Here is a 13,879-nt window from a genome sequence, read left to right as displayed (position 1 = left end):
TTTTTCGAGACAGGGTTTCTCTGTGTAGCTTTGCGCCTTTCCTGGGACTCATTTGGTAGCCCAGGCTGGCCTCGAACTCACAGAGATCCACCTGCCTCTGCCTCCCGAGTGCTGGAATTAAAGGCGTATGCCACCACCGCCTGGCTAGGACCCATTCTTATGGAGGCATTTTTTCATTTGGGGCTCCCTCCTCTAAAGTGACCCTAGTGTGCATCAGGCTGACGTAAAATTAGCCAGCACACTAGGTAATTACTTGCCCACTGAGGTAGGCTCATAGCTACTGGTCCTTGCTTTTTTTCAAGTTTTGTTGGCAATAGGGTTTTCCTAAATTGTCCAGGCTGATCTCCATCTTGTCGGTCTCCAGTCTCAGCCTCCAGAGTAGTTTGGGGTTAGAGTCATGAGCTACCATGATCATCTTATAGTTTTAGTATAATATTTTATTAGTTCTTTGAGAATTTCATACAGTGCATTTTGATCATATTCACTCCATCCTTTCCCTTATCTGTCACCAGATCCAGTACTCCTCATCTTTCCACGCCTTCCACCTCTACCTCCCCCTCCTCCTCCACAATCTCCTGTGTCTAGTTTGTGCTGCGCATTTACTCAAATATGATGGGCCGTCCATAGGAGTAAGCTAACCCTACCAGGGGCCACCCCCTTCAACTGACTTTCCCTTCCACAGAAGGCATCAACTTACAATTTTTGTCAGCAATACCATAGTGAAGAAAAAGGACAACAGACAAGCCAATCAATCCACCCCAGCCGAGTAGTGGACTCTGCCACTCAAGTGTGAAATGGTGTTGACGGTACTGAAGTGAGTGAGTGAGTCTGTACTCCAATAAAACTTCATGTAAGGATCTGGAATTGGAAAATTTAACGTTTTCAGGTTTAAAAATACTCCTAACACACACACACACACACACACACACACACACACACACACACACACACCCCAAAACCAACCTGTTTAAATATGTAAGCCTTTCTCACTTGTTGGCGGTGTGAAATCAAGTGGCAGCAGGATGTGGTGGATGGCCTGGCCTGGGGCTGTTGCTGTCGAAGGCTGGCCTCTGCCATAGACGATGGAGATGGTGGTGCTTGGCTTCCAAAGCGATGCAGAATTAAAGCATTGCTAAATATCAGCATCTAACGCACCAAATAAAGCTAAATTTCAATCCATTTGAAAAAAAAAATCTCATCTTTGTAGAACATTTTATTTTTAGCTTGGTTTGCGTCTTTGCTTCCATTTTAATGTGAACTAAATATAGCCTGGAAACTCTGACTCCTGATACAGTAATATATAGTATAACAGCGCTCTTTCCATTTTGATTACGAGTAGAACATGATAGCCCATTATTAAAGATAAAAGACACAAATAACCTTTACATAAAGTTTAAGATATGTTGCTTCAACGTATCTAAATTTAGAACTCTTTCTCTTAGTTGCAGGTTGTGTGTTTGCTGTTAGGGTGGGCAGGATGGAGGGCGAGGAAAGTGCTGGGCTGCCTTTGGCGCAGCTGATATTGGATTTGTTACACTTCACTTACTTAGGAACTGTGTTCATAAGGGAAGGTTTTAATTAAAGAGAGTTTGTTTTACATCTAAGAATAGACTTTGAAAAAAACCATAACGTGTTAGTACATTACAGTTGCCCTTGACAAATGTGGTTTCACTCTGTGACTTTTTAGCCATTTGGAGACATATTTATATTCGGTCATATGGCTTAAGATGGCCAGTAGTTATTATTGGTCGCAGCTTTAATTTAGAATTAAATGTACTCTTTTTTTTTTTTCCCAATTTTACACAAGTTTTTTCTTTTTTTCTTTTTGAGACAGGGTCCCACTCTGTAGCCCAGGCAACCTGGAACTTAAACTTTCAGCAATCCTCCTGCTTCAGCCTCCCGTGTAGTTAGATTACAGGGGTGAGTGACCTGGCCCAGCTATTGATGCTTTAAAAAGTGTTTTTATTTATGTATATACGTGTGTGTCTGTGTTTGGATATGTGCATTTGAGTACAGATGCCCAAGGAGGCCAAAAGAAGGCCTCAGATCCCCTGGAGTTGAAGTTACAGGAAGTTGTGAGCCACCAAATGTTGGTGTTAGGAGCTGAACTCAGTCCCTCTGTAAGAGCACTAGGTACTTCGTTTTTTGTTTTTTGGGTTTTTTTTTTTTTCACTATGCACTCTTAACTGTGAAGCATGTCTACAGCCTGTATTGTTTTTCTTTCTTTCTTTTTCTTTTCTAATGAACATAAGCAGTAATAATCCCTTTCGTGCCTTTGGTTATGATGATGTTTGGGAGACTGTAGGTCTTATTTTATATCAAGAAAATGTGATTAACTTTATCCTTTGTGGACGTAGAATGTCTGACCTCAGGGAGTCAGCCGAGCACCAGGACTCCCAGACTACCACGATATCATTGGTGTCACTGATTCTTTAAAGCTGAGCATCACGGCTCGTGCCTATAATTCCAGCACTTGGAAGGCGGAGACTGGAGGATTGCTGCCAGTTCCTGACCAGCTTGGTTGGGCTACAGAATGCTATCTTGTCTTTTGATAAAGAACAGAAAACATTCTCATTCTAAAACTGGACCCCTGGGTGTCCATTTTGCTACTGTGTCACGTGCGGTGGAGTTGGGACTTATTCCTACATGTGTCAGATGTTAGAATATTGCAGAATTTTAAAGTGGTGTAGAAGTTTGCACTAAGAATCCAAGTTAAAATGGCATGCCTGCTCAGGAACAGACTCCCGTACATTTTCTTTTCTAGATAAAATAGTCAGGGGGTGAAAACTGGCCTCCAAAACCTGTCATTTTTCATTCCTTACCTAGTTATAAATAAATTTTACTCATATTTTTCCAAAAATATGTCTTAATAGGCCAAGTGGAAAATTACTTCGTATGGTTCTTTTAAGCTGTACCATGACCTTTTAAAAACACCATCATACCTTATAGAAGTGAAACTAAGTTTTCTTTCAAAACCTGTTGAAAAAGTTAGGTACCTAGAAACCTTTTCTTCTCAATTAGTGCTTCTGAGGATTAAAATAACAAAACAAAACAGCCAAGATGATTCGATGAGTTTTATTAATTTTATTCAGAATTCATGGAAATTTCAGCTAAAAATATTTAAATCTGAAATCTACATTGAAAATGGTTGCTCATGCTTATTAATAAAAACCAGGATTTGTTTGCAGCAAGGTATCATGAAGTCTGAAACGTGGTGAGAGAGAGGATCACAGGTTTAACATATTAATCAATGGCAATGATGGGATGAAGGAGAAAGGAGGAAGGAGGAGAGGTAGAGAGAAGCCAGGAGTCCACCACAGGTCCTCATGAGTGTATGCTGTCTCTCAATGCTTCCTAGCCAGGAGCTCTGGGGCCGGAATGCCAGCCACCGGAGTGCCTGAACCGTAGTCCTTGGAGCTCAAGGATAAGGAGGAGAAGGCCGAAGACCTGCTTGGAGGTCTTCTTCTACCATTAATCCAGCAGTTTGATTTTAATGTCACATTCAGTTTTTTTCACTTGAAAATTTAGGTAATTTAATCCAGCTGTTAAATAAGGCCAGTTGGCTGGTCCCGTGGTGGCACATGCCTTTAGGCCCAATATGCAGGAAGCAGAGCCAAGTGGATCTCTGAGTTCAAGGTCAGTCTGGTCTACAGTCAGGGCCACACAGGGAGACCGAATCCCAAAAAACAAAATAAAACCCAAAGGTCCCCTGCTTTGTGGACAAAATGCTAGGTAGAAAGGTATCTTTATCTTTCTGAAATGTCCAAACTTAGTGGTGTGTGTTTGCAGTTTCAGCTACTCAGAAAAGTGAGACAAGAAGATGGCATGAGACCAGGGGTTTTAGGTCAGAATGAGGAACATAACAAGGCCCTATCTCCTCATAAAAATACAAAAATAACCCAAGCAACACCCCTCCATACCTAAAACAACAACAAAACCCCCAAACATATAGGCTGTGCAATAAGTGCATAAAAGTGTGTGTGTGTGTGTGTGTGTGTGTGTGTGTGTGTGTGTGTGTGTGTGCGCGCGCGCGCGCGCGCGCGTACTCAAGCTAACCCAGGGCGGTTTGGAAATGGTGACTATTTTACCTCAGCCTCTAGAGTGCTGGGATTACAGGCAAGAGCCACCACATTCACTTGAGAACATTTTCTGCACCGTGCATCACCTGTGTGTGCCTTCTGTTTTTAATCTTGGTCACACCTCAGTTCATGAATTCTAAAAATACAGCAGTTCCAGGGCTGAGGCAGGTGCCAGGGATGGAGCAGGAAGCCAGATAGACACTACCAGTGCAGGGAGACTTTATGAGCTTATAAACGGGGAAAGTGCACGACATACGCGAAGACGCGAAGGACCACAGAGGATAAAAGTGCCGTAGTAGTGGGGCGTAGTGGGCAGAGTTAAAGGAGGCGGTCTCTCCCGGAAGGTTACGCTAGCGCTGTGTGTGTCCCCCTTCAGAAGGGCCCTCTATACAAGAGGAGCAGCGGCTGTTCAGGGGAGGAGGTCAATATGGGGAGCATGTAGAAGGTCAGACGTGAGTGAACAGAGTCAGATACCCTGAGGAGGTCTTAGATGGAACTCTGTGCATCCCTGTGTTCGGGCATTGGATGGCCTTTTTAATTTTATGTCTGTGTGCGTGCTCACAGAGAGGCTGAAACATTGATTTGTAAGAGGAAATTCTAGGGCACAAAAGAGAAAAGATAGATGAGAAATCCATCCACATAGAGCTCAGAGAAATGATGAGAGCTGTATAGGTACCCGGGTGCCGAGGCCGTTCCGGCAGGGTTTCTGCCCCTGTCATCCTCTGGCAAGTCCTGTCAGACTCTTCTTTGTTTCCAGAGCAAGGCAGGTGTTTCGTAAACGTGCGTCTGTGTCATTCTGTCCACTTGAGATGGCCCGCGGTCTCTCTCTCTCTCACTGACTTATTTCTGCGTGCGTTTATTTTTCTTACATTGCACACTCTATGTCAGGCTTTGGTAAACTATGGATGGATGGTTGTGAGACGGGGAAGGTTAGTGGATAATATATGTGAAGTAGGCAGAGTTAAAGAGAATAGTCAATTTGCTCTCAAGTAAGTGTAGTGGATGAAAGCTTTCCAGAAGGTGTCTTTCAGGGTGGGGGGGCAGGACAGCTCATGTGTTCTCACGGACATTCCCAGAGCCCTGGTGAGGCACGAGGCACATGTTCTCATCAATGTGTCATGACAAACTCAGAAGAAATCCTGGTACCACCCTCACCTGTAAGGTCCAGATACAAACCTAAACTTCAGCTTGGTGACAGCTCTTTCATGGGGATCTGAACGGGGTACTTTTGGTTTTGGGTAACTTTAGGCACAAAGGTCTAAGTCGTTCTTATTCTTTTGGCTTCTTAGCCCTGGTCCTTTCCACCCCCACCCCACAAGTACTGGGATTACAGGCGTGCACCCCCACTCCCACCTTCCAGACGGTTTCTGAAGATTGAGTAAGTATCAGGAATTTGATAGTACCCTTTCTTTAAACTGGGATCTCTTGCAGAACTCAGGCTATCTTGGGTTTATTCACATACTCCTGTGCAGTCAAAATGGTATGGGCTGGATGGTATGTTAGTGTGCAGAGGAAAATCTGACAGTTCTTCATGGCTTTCATTAAAAAAAAAAAAAAAAAAAAAGGTGAGACCCTTCTACAATAGTGTTTGAAAGCATGTTAATACAGTTTTATGATGAATACATTTTGGCATTATTGTGAGAATAGTATTGATCCCATGAACCCCTGAATCATTCTGTGTTACTATAATGTATGTGGATTTTTCTTTTCTTTTTCTTTTTAGTTCTATGAACTTAGAGAGCAAGCAGAAAGAACCGAGGATGCAAAGAAAAGCTGTGAGGTCACATCTGACCCTACCCAGCAGGCTGTGCGGCTGGGGTTCCTGGAGCACTGTGTGTGGGGGCGGGTTGCTGAGTAGCAGGGAAAAAGTCGGAGGTCAGTGGGTAGCGCTGAGCAGACAGGCTTCGGAGACACTGTCCTTGACAGCTTAGCACCGTGGGAGCACATCATTAGGTTTAGGTTCAAGTTGTTATGTTTATGTAGAAGGAGTAGTTGGTGTTCCAAGCTAGCACGTTTGATCTTGAAAATAAAGTCAGTCTTTAAAATCTCAAAGACAGAAATGAAGCAATAGTTGGAGAGGGATTTGGAAGTCAAGGGAGGGCTTTATTTGAGTGAGACCATTTTATTTTATAAAGATTTCTTTTTAATTTGTGTGTGTGTGTGTGTGTGTGTGTGTGTGTGTGTGTGTGTTTGTGCAGATCTCCAGGAACTGGAGTTACAGGTGGTCGTGTGCTGCCTGACTTGAGTGCTGTGAACTGAACTTGGTTTCTCAGCAACCACAGTAGTGCCCTGACTCCTGAACCACCTCTTCTGTTTGAAAACAGGTCATCCCACCCCTCCAGTCCCCCAACCCCCGACAGAGTTTCTCTCTGTGTAGCCCTGGCTGTTCTGGAACTTGCTGAAATCCATCTGCTTCTGCTTCCTGAGTGCTAGGATTAAAGGTGTGCATCACCACCGCCTGGGCTTTTTTTTTTTCAGAAGTAAAGTTATGTGAACCAAGAGGGACCATCCAGTTGAATGGGAAGAGTATCCTCGACAAAGAGAGAAGACACAGAGTCTTGCAAAAAGGTTGGGATGGCCTTTCCTAGGCGCCATCAGCTTAGCCTCAGCGTGAGGAAGATGGGGGAGGGATACTTCCGGAAGTCCTTGGATAGTTTTGATTTTTCTCATTAAAATAGGAAGCTAAGTTATTAACTGAGAATCAAGGTGGAAGAGATGCCAGTGGAGATCTGGAGAGTGGGAAAGGCTAGTTGATGGGGGTGGGGTGGGGAATCCTTGACTTGGAAAGTGGAAGCCAAGGGCTGGGGAATGCAGTGTGAAGACCAGGTTGAGGGGAGTGTTCCAGAATGTCAAGTAGGCACCGTCAGCCTGGCATGGGACCCTGATCAGTGGCCGGGACAGAGTGAATGGAGAGCTGTAGTAGACAGGTGGCATGTAGGTTGTCTAGGCATGGCCAGGCAAGAGGTGATGAGGAGACTGGAGGGAAGATCCCACAAATGGGAGGTCACAAGAGTGAGCTCTGGAAGTTAGGCTGGACACGAATGACTATGAGCCTGAGAAATAGTGGAAGAAAACAGGTGGAATTAGGCACAAGAATTAAACATTAGCTATTCAAATTTTAAAAAAAGAAAAATGAAAGACTATTAAAAGGAGTTATATAGCTTCAATTATTTTAGATATAGTTTAGAGATGCATTAATAATAGGTTTTGCTGGGAGAAATCCCCAGACTGTGTATGTGGAGTTTGGTATACCTCCTTTTGGAAAATCCAAAGAACAGTTTACTGAGGAAATGAAAGAGAAAGTTTCCACAACAAACAAACATCTAGTTTGGAATTAAAAAAAAAAATACACACAAAACCCTGAAATAATGTGAAGTGGATTCTGGTCCCAATGGTGTGTGTGTGTGTGTGTGTGTGTGTGTGTGTGTGTCTGGCCTTGAACTCACCATACAGCCCTTGACGGTCTCAAATGCATTTCCTCTTGTCCCCCGAGGGGTGTGGTTGTAGGCACGCATCATCACACAGAGCTCTGGTTCCAACTCTTATTAGACAAGCTGCATAATATCTGAAAGCCTCAGTTTCCCCACAGGAAACCCTAGTAGGCTGTTGTGGGCAGATGAGATAAGGCCCTCTGCTCATGTCTAGAACACAGTAGATGCCGGTAGCAGGTTGAGGAATCTTGATGTGAATGGCACTTTTCCCAGTAGGGTGCCCTCTATCTTAAGAAGGCCACAGCAGACTGAGCTGTAATGAAATCTTACGGTCATGGGGAAAGAATTCTTCTCCCGTCTCGGACAAGCCAGAAAACAGGGATTTTTGGTTGTAAACCTGTTTTGTAGATTGGGCCTCATCTGAGGAGTAGACAGAGATTTTTTTTTTTTTTATCACAGAGGTGGTTAATATGCCACAGTAAGAGGAGAAGAATGCTGAAGGAAAGCCAACCTTTCTGTAGTAACAAACACTTCTACCTTGTCCTCATCCATTCTGCCACAGCGGTCCTAAGGGCCGCACTGGTAGCCATCCGAGCAGTCACGGCCCTTCTCTTAAAGTACAAGTCACTTTTGCTTGTTGCCGCTGCTCATTCCTCCTGTGGAATGGGAAGGAGACTAGATATAACCGAGTGGGGACGGGGTGGGGGGACACTAAAAAGTCACTGGGTGGCATTGTTCTCTAAGACTCCCGTGTGTATGAGGTCATAGAGAAGCTGAACCAAGTAGGGCAACGCAGGTTCTTGGCTCCATTGAGCAGTAGGAAGGTGAGGGAGATGGCGGATGTGAGCGTCCATCTGAGGGAGATGTTTCCCGGGAGATACTTGGGTGAGAGAGAAGGAATGGGATTCCATGTGAAGAAGAGTAATAGCTTCTTCACTGTGATTACCTAGAGGCTGACAAAGCCAGAGCAACTTAGTACACTGTAAACATGTGACATGCTAAATGCTCAAACTCCATGCATACAGAAGCATTGCTTGTAAGACCCCCTGTCTTAGTTAGGGTGACTGTTGTTGTGATGAAACAGCTTGACCAAAGGCCACTTGGGAAGGAGAGGGTTTATTTTAAGCTTATACTTCCACAGCACAGTCCATCACTGAGGGAAACCAGAGCAGAGACCCAAACAGCAGTTACCTGGATTCAGGAGCTGATGCACAGGTCATGGAGGGGTGCTGCTTACTGGCTTGCTCCTCATGGCTTGCTCAGCCGGCTTTCTTATAGCACCCAAGACCAACAGCCCAGGAGTGTACCTACACACAATGGGCTGGGCCCTTCCCATCAATTGTGGCGGTATTTGTAATCTAAGAAATAAAGCCTGCCTGAAGATCAGAGGACAGAGCCAGCCACAGAGTTAAACACAGAGGTCAGGCGGTGGTGCCTGCCTTCTATCCTAGTACTCGGGATTCAGAGATCCATCTGGATCTCTGGGAGTTCAAGGCCACACTGGGCTACATGAGATTGATCTAGTCTAGGAGAGAAACAGAGCCAGGCAGTGGTGGCACACCCCTTTAATCTCAGTATCTGGGAAGCACACACTGCATTAATTCCAGCACTAGAAAGGTTGAGGTAGGAAGTGAAATGTCTGGGCGGAGAAAGGCATGTACAGCGTGAGGAGACAGGAACTAGGCCCTTTCGGCTGAGGACTCAGAGGCATTCAGTCAGAGGATTCGTAGAGTTTGCAAGGTGAGAAGTGGCCGTGGCTTGTTCCTTTGTCTCTCTGATCTTTCAGCATTTACTCCAATATCTGGCTCCAGGTTTTTATTATAAAACCATTTAGGATTTGTGCAGTAGTCAATCATTAATTAGGAAAGTGACCTACAGGCTTGCCTACAGCCTGATCTTCTGGAGACATTTTCTCTATTGAGGTTCCCTCTTCTTAAACAACTCTAGCTGGTGTCAAGTTGACATAAAACTACCCAGCATTGCCCCCCCTCCACACACCAAAGGAATAATTCAAGCGTGTATTGATAGATATTGAATAGATAAAATGTGGTAATACAGGCAGTGGGATATCACTCAGACTTAGGCAGAAAGGAAATTGTGATATATGCTACGTTGCGGTTGAACATTGAGGACCTTAGACCAAGTGAGATAACCTAGTCATGAAGGAACAGCAAGTTAGGACGTAATCATAGGCACAGAAAGAATGGTGGCTGGTTGTCAGACTTGGGGAGGCAATGGTAGCGAGTAATTGTTTAATGGGTTTCACTTGCAAGATTCAAGAGTTCTGTGATGGGTAGTCATGGTGGCGGCCCAGCAGTATGCTTTGTGCCCCTGAGTGGCGTAGTTACTGATGGTTAATATGGTCAGTTTTGTTAGGTGTATTTTCCATAATTAAAAATGTATCCTAGAAATTATAAAAGTGTAAGAATGGAAACAGCTGTCTGTACACTCAATAGTGATGTAAAAAGTGGAAAAATAAACTCAAGAAGTGTACAGAAATTAAGCCAGAAGTTTACTGAGGTACAAAATGGATTTGAATGAATATGCTGCGCATATTGTCTGGTTGATGTGTAAGTTTTGTATAATTATGGCTGTTAGAATTTCACCTGGCTAGGGCAGGTCAGGTGATGTGGTTGTGGTAAAGATACTTGCAGCACATGCTTTAAGGAGAGACCCAGCTCCCTGAAATTGTCCTATCACTTCCACATGCCCACTGTGACGTGAGTGCCCCTCCCCAACAAATGTGATAAAAAAAATCTTTAGCTAACTTACTAAAATGAATTGAAAGGCCATAAAATAATATCTGGTTACACACTGAAGAGTGATGGAGAGTTTCTTAGCAACCAGATATAATCAAACAGCCAAAGGTTGTAGGGCTGGGTGTGGAGGCGTAAGCTCTTTATCCCAGTGCTTAAGGAAGGCAGAGGCAGGTGGATCTCTGTGAGTTTCAGGCCAGCCTGGTCTACAGAGTGAGATTCAGCACAGCCAGGGCTACACAGTGAGACCTTGTCTCAAGCAAACCAACCAACCAACAAACAGAAAACCCAAAAAGTAGATTGTAAAAAAATAATTTGGCTTGGATATGGAAAGAAATAGATGAGTATAACTGAAAAGAATGTGCTCACAGATGTGTGTGTTTGTTTGTTTGTTTATTTATTTATTTATTTATTTATTTATTTATTTATTTTTGAGACAGGATTTCTCTGTGTAGTTTTGGTGCCTGTCCTGGATCTCACTTTGTAGACCAGGCTGGCCTCGAACTCACAGAGATCTGCCTGGCTCTGCCTCCCGAGTGCTGGGATTAAAGGCGTGTGCCACCACCGCCCTGCACAAATGTATATTTTAAGTAAACTATTTCAAATAATTGGCAACTAGGTCACTATTTAGTTAAACATTTAAAGCCCATCTCACACTATGTAATTTTTAGTTGGGTTAATAATCAGACTTGTAATGAATGGCATTGTTAAATTACTAGCTTAATTATAAAGAGAAATATTTGCATACTTCAGGCAGGGAGTTTAAAAACAACACTAAAAAAGAAAAATCAAAAACTTACTACATCCTGACACTAAAATTTATCATGAACCCATTACACAGTCAATAAATTCCAAGCTCTTCCAACGTTTAACCTGAAGAGTATTCATCATTTTTTGTTTATGGTAAAAGTATCCAATAATAAAGAATCGATTAGCTGAATTATGTACATTCTTAAAAAAGTCTTATTATTCAATCAAATGCATCACAGATTGAAGGTGTTCAGTAGTTAGAGAATTGAAATAATAAACTTACTTATATTATGTTGATATAGAAGATAAAATTTATATCTTTGAAAAAAGAGATTCCAAGGCTCCTCTTTTTGAAATATACGTGTCCACATATGGACACTGCGAAAGGTCTGGGAGGAGTGTGTTCTGTGTTTGGGTGTTGGTGTGTTTGGAGGCCAGAGGTCAACCTAAGGTGCCATTCCTCAGAAGCCATCCACTTGTTCTCATCAGTCTCTTCCTGGGACCTGAGGCTTGCTGGGCAGGCTGGCCAGCTGGCCAGCGCCAGGGAGTCTCCTGCCTCTGCCTCCCAGTGCTGGGTTACAAGTGCAGGCTACCATGTCTTGCTGCTGTGGCTTCTGCCTCTTCTCCTCCTCTTTCTTCCCTTCCTCTCCTCCTCCTCTTCCTCCTTCTATTATCATTATTGAGACAGGGTCTCATTACGTAGCCCTGACTGGCCTAGAGCTCACTCTGTAGGCCAGGATGGCCTCTCACTCACACAGATCCACCTGCTTCTGTCTCCCTACTTTTAAATGTGGGTTCTGGGGATTCAGTTTAGGTCTTTATGCTTATGTTTGAAGCACTTTGCTACTGGAACCATCTCTAATCCCAGAAGTATTTATCATTTATTTCTTTACTTTTCTTTGCAAATTTCCATTTTTTTTTGGGTTGGAAACATGTTTGTTTTTATAAGAAAAATTTAGCTTTTAAATTTGGGTATAGTTCATTATATTGCCAAAATGCAGAAAGAAAATTTGAATTTTGACAATCCACTCAAGAACACAAATTGTCTGTATTAATAAAACATTTAATAATTAGATTACATGGCACTTCATATTTCTAGAGGGGGATAAAATATTTTTGTTGGAATAATGAGAAATGGTGTTAATTGTTCAACACTCTCTTAAGTTCCATTTCTACATGAAAGAACACCTGAATAATAGTAATTCAGTGTTTAAAAAAAATGAAAAATTAACGTTTATTTATTGTGCGCAGGGGTACGTTACAGCAGGCATTCTGAGGTCAGAGGCCGGCCTACAGGAAATAGATAAGTGAACCCCCGGGATGGAGCTCAGGCTGTGAAGGGTGGCAGCACATGCCCGAGCCCCCCCCCCCACTCCCCATCTTGCTGGCCCTAATTCACTACTTCATAGTTTCTGGGAAAATAAGCGTAGAGAAGCCAAGTATGGTGGCTCATGCCTGTGATCCCAGTTCCTAGGGGCTTCATCAGACTGTTAATAAGAAAAGACGGTATTGAGGTATTTAGAGCTGAAATTAGTCTGTATAGCTGATTTTTTAAATTATGAGTAAAGGGTTGGATATTGGTAATAGAATCAATAGTTTCTAAAAGAGCGTATTGAGATTTATCAGTTATTTGTGGACAGAGCCACCTGACTTGTAAATGGAATTTACCTCAAGGTTGACCTGTGTTTTAGGTGTGCGTCCTTTTTCTTTGTCTCGTTTTCCTTTCCTGTAAAAAAGAAGGACCCCGCCGGGCAGTGGTGGCGCACGCCTTTAATCCCAGCACTCGGGAGGCAGAGCCAGGCGGATCTCTGTGAGTTCGAGGCCAGCCTGGGCTACCAAGTGAGTTCCAGGAAAAGGCGCAAAGCTACACAGAGAAACCCTGTCTCGAAAAACCAAAAAAAAAAAAAAAAAAGAAGGACCCGATATAAGGAAGAGAGGGGCACACACAGCCTGTAGTGTCCAGACATAGGAGGGCAAGAGATGAGCCTCAGAAGGAGGGGTGGGGATGTCACTTAAAGATGTAAAACGTTGAAAGAGTCTCCACAACTTTGGAGGAAGGCAGAGCTCGCCTTCTCGGTGGGGCTCTCTCCACAAAAGTGGACAGAACGGAGGACTGCAGGGACCTCACTGCTCTCTGCATCACAGTCTTCCTGTGTAGACCAGAGTGCGGCCGGGCTGAGAGGCAGAGATTCGCTTATGTGGTTTAAAAGTCAGCCTTTCCAGACGTTGCTGTGCTCCGGGCTCCTCCATCTCTGTCACCGCGGACTGTGCTGGCCGAGGCCCTTCGGGGAAAAGGGTCTGGGGAGAGATGTGTCTCTAGGCTAGTCATCCTCCGGAGGCTGCGCAATCAGATCAACGATCAGCTTCGGGGTGTCTACGGGAGACAGGCCTTTGACAAACATCTCCGCAACGGTAACAGCCATCGCTGCGTATGTCCACAGGCGGTGCATTTATAGACTGCAGAAGAACTCCAGGAGCATGGCGCCAGAATGCAACCACCACAGGTGTAAGGGCCATCTGGTAGCTGTAAATTCTGGCTGAGCCAAAGTCAGCCAGCTTGGCTCTCCCACCACTTGTCACTAGAATGTTCTCTGGCTTCAGATCTCTGTGTACTATGCAATTTTTGTGAAGGAAATCTAGACCTCTTAGAAACGAGTGCATTAAATCCTTGATGGTCTCGAGGGGCATAACCTAGTGGGTATGCCTTGTCCGTATATGCCCGTTTGTTCTGGTCCGCATGCTCACACACTAGGGTGCTTGGATCTGAGGCAGTTCCAGAAGTAGCCGCAGACATCCCTTAGCCAGACATCCTTGGGGTGCTCAAAGCCTCCAGCATCCTCAGCGCGGCCACCTCATGAGCTGT

At 44.1% G+C, this 13,879-nt stretch overlaps 1 protein-coding gene and 1 pseudogene across 3 annotated transcripts in view; one reads left to right on the top strand and one right to left on the bottom strand.

The window, feature by feature from the left end:
- Dgkh (diacylglycerol kinase eta) overlaps positions 1–13,879 on the top strand; it is a 166,553-nt gene that overhangs the window by 15,032 nt on the left and 137,642 nt on the right. The window lies entirely within an intron of this gene.
- Positions 13,156–13,810, bottom strand: LOC102905935 (cyclin-dependent kinase 4 pseudogene; annotated as a pseudogene).

This window comes from Peromyscus maniculatus, chromosome 9 (assembly GCF_049852395.1).
Source record: "Peromyscus maniculatus bairdii isolate BWxNUB_F1_BW_parent chromosome 9, HU_Pman_BW_mat_3.1, whole genome shotgun sequence".
In the NCBI taxonomy this organism is placed as follows: domain Eukaryota; kingdom Metazoa; phylum Chordata; class Mammalia; order Rodentia; family Cricetidae; genus Peromyscus; species Peromyscus maniculatus.
Note: the sequence above shows the minus strand (reverse complement) of the source record. Positions and strands in the feature narration are given on the sequence as shown.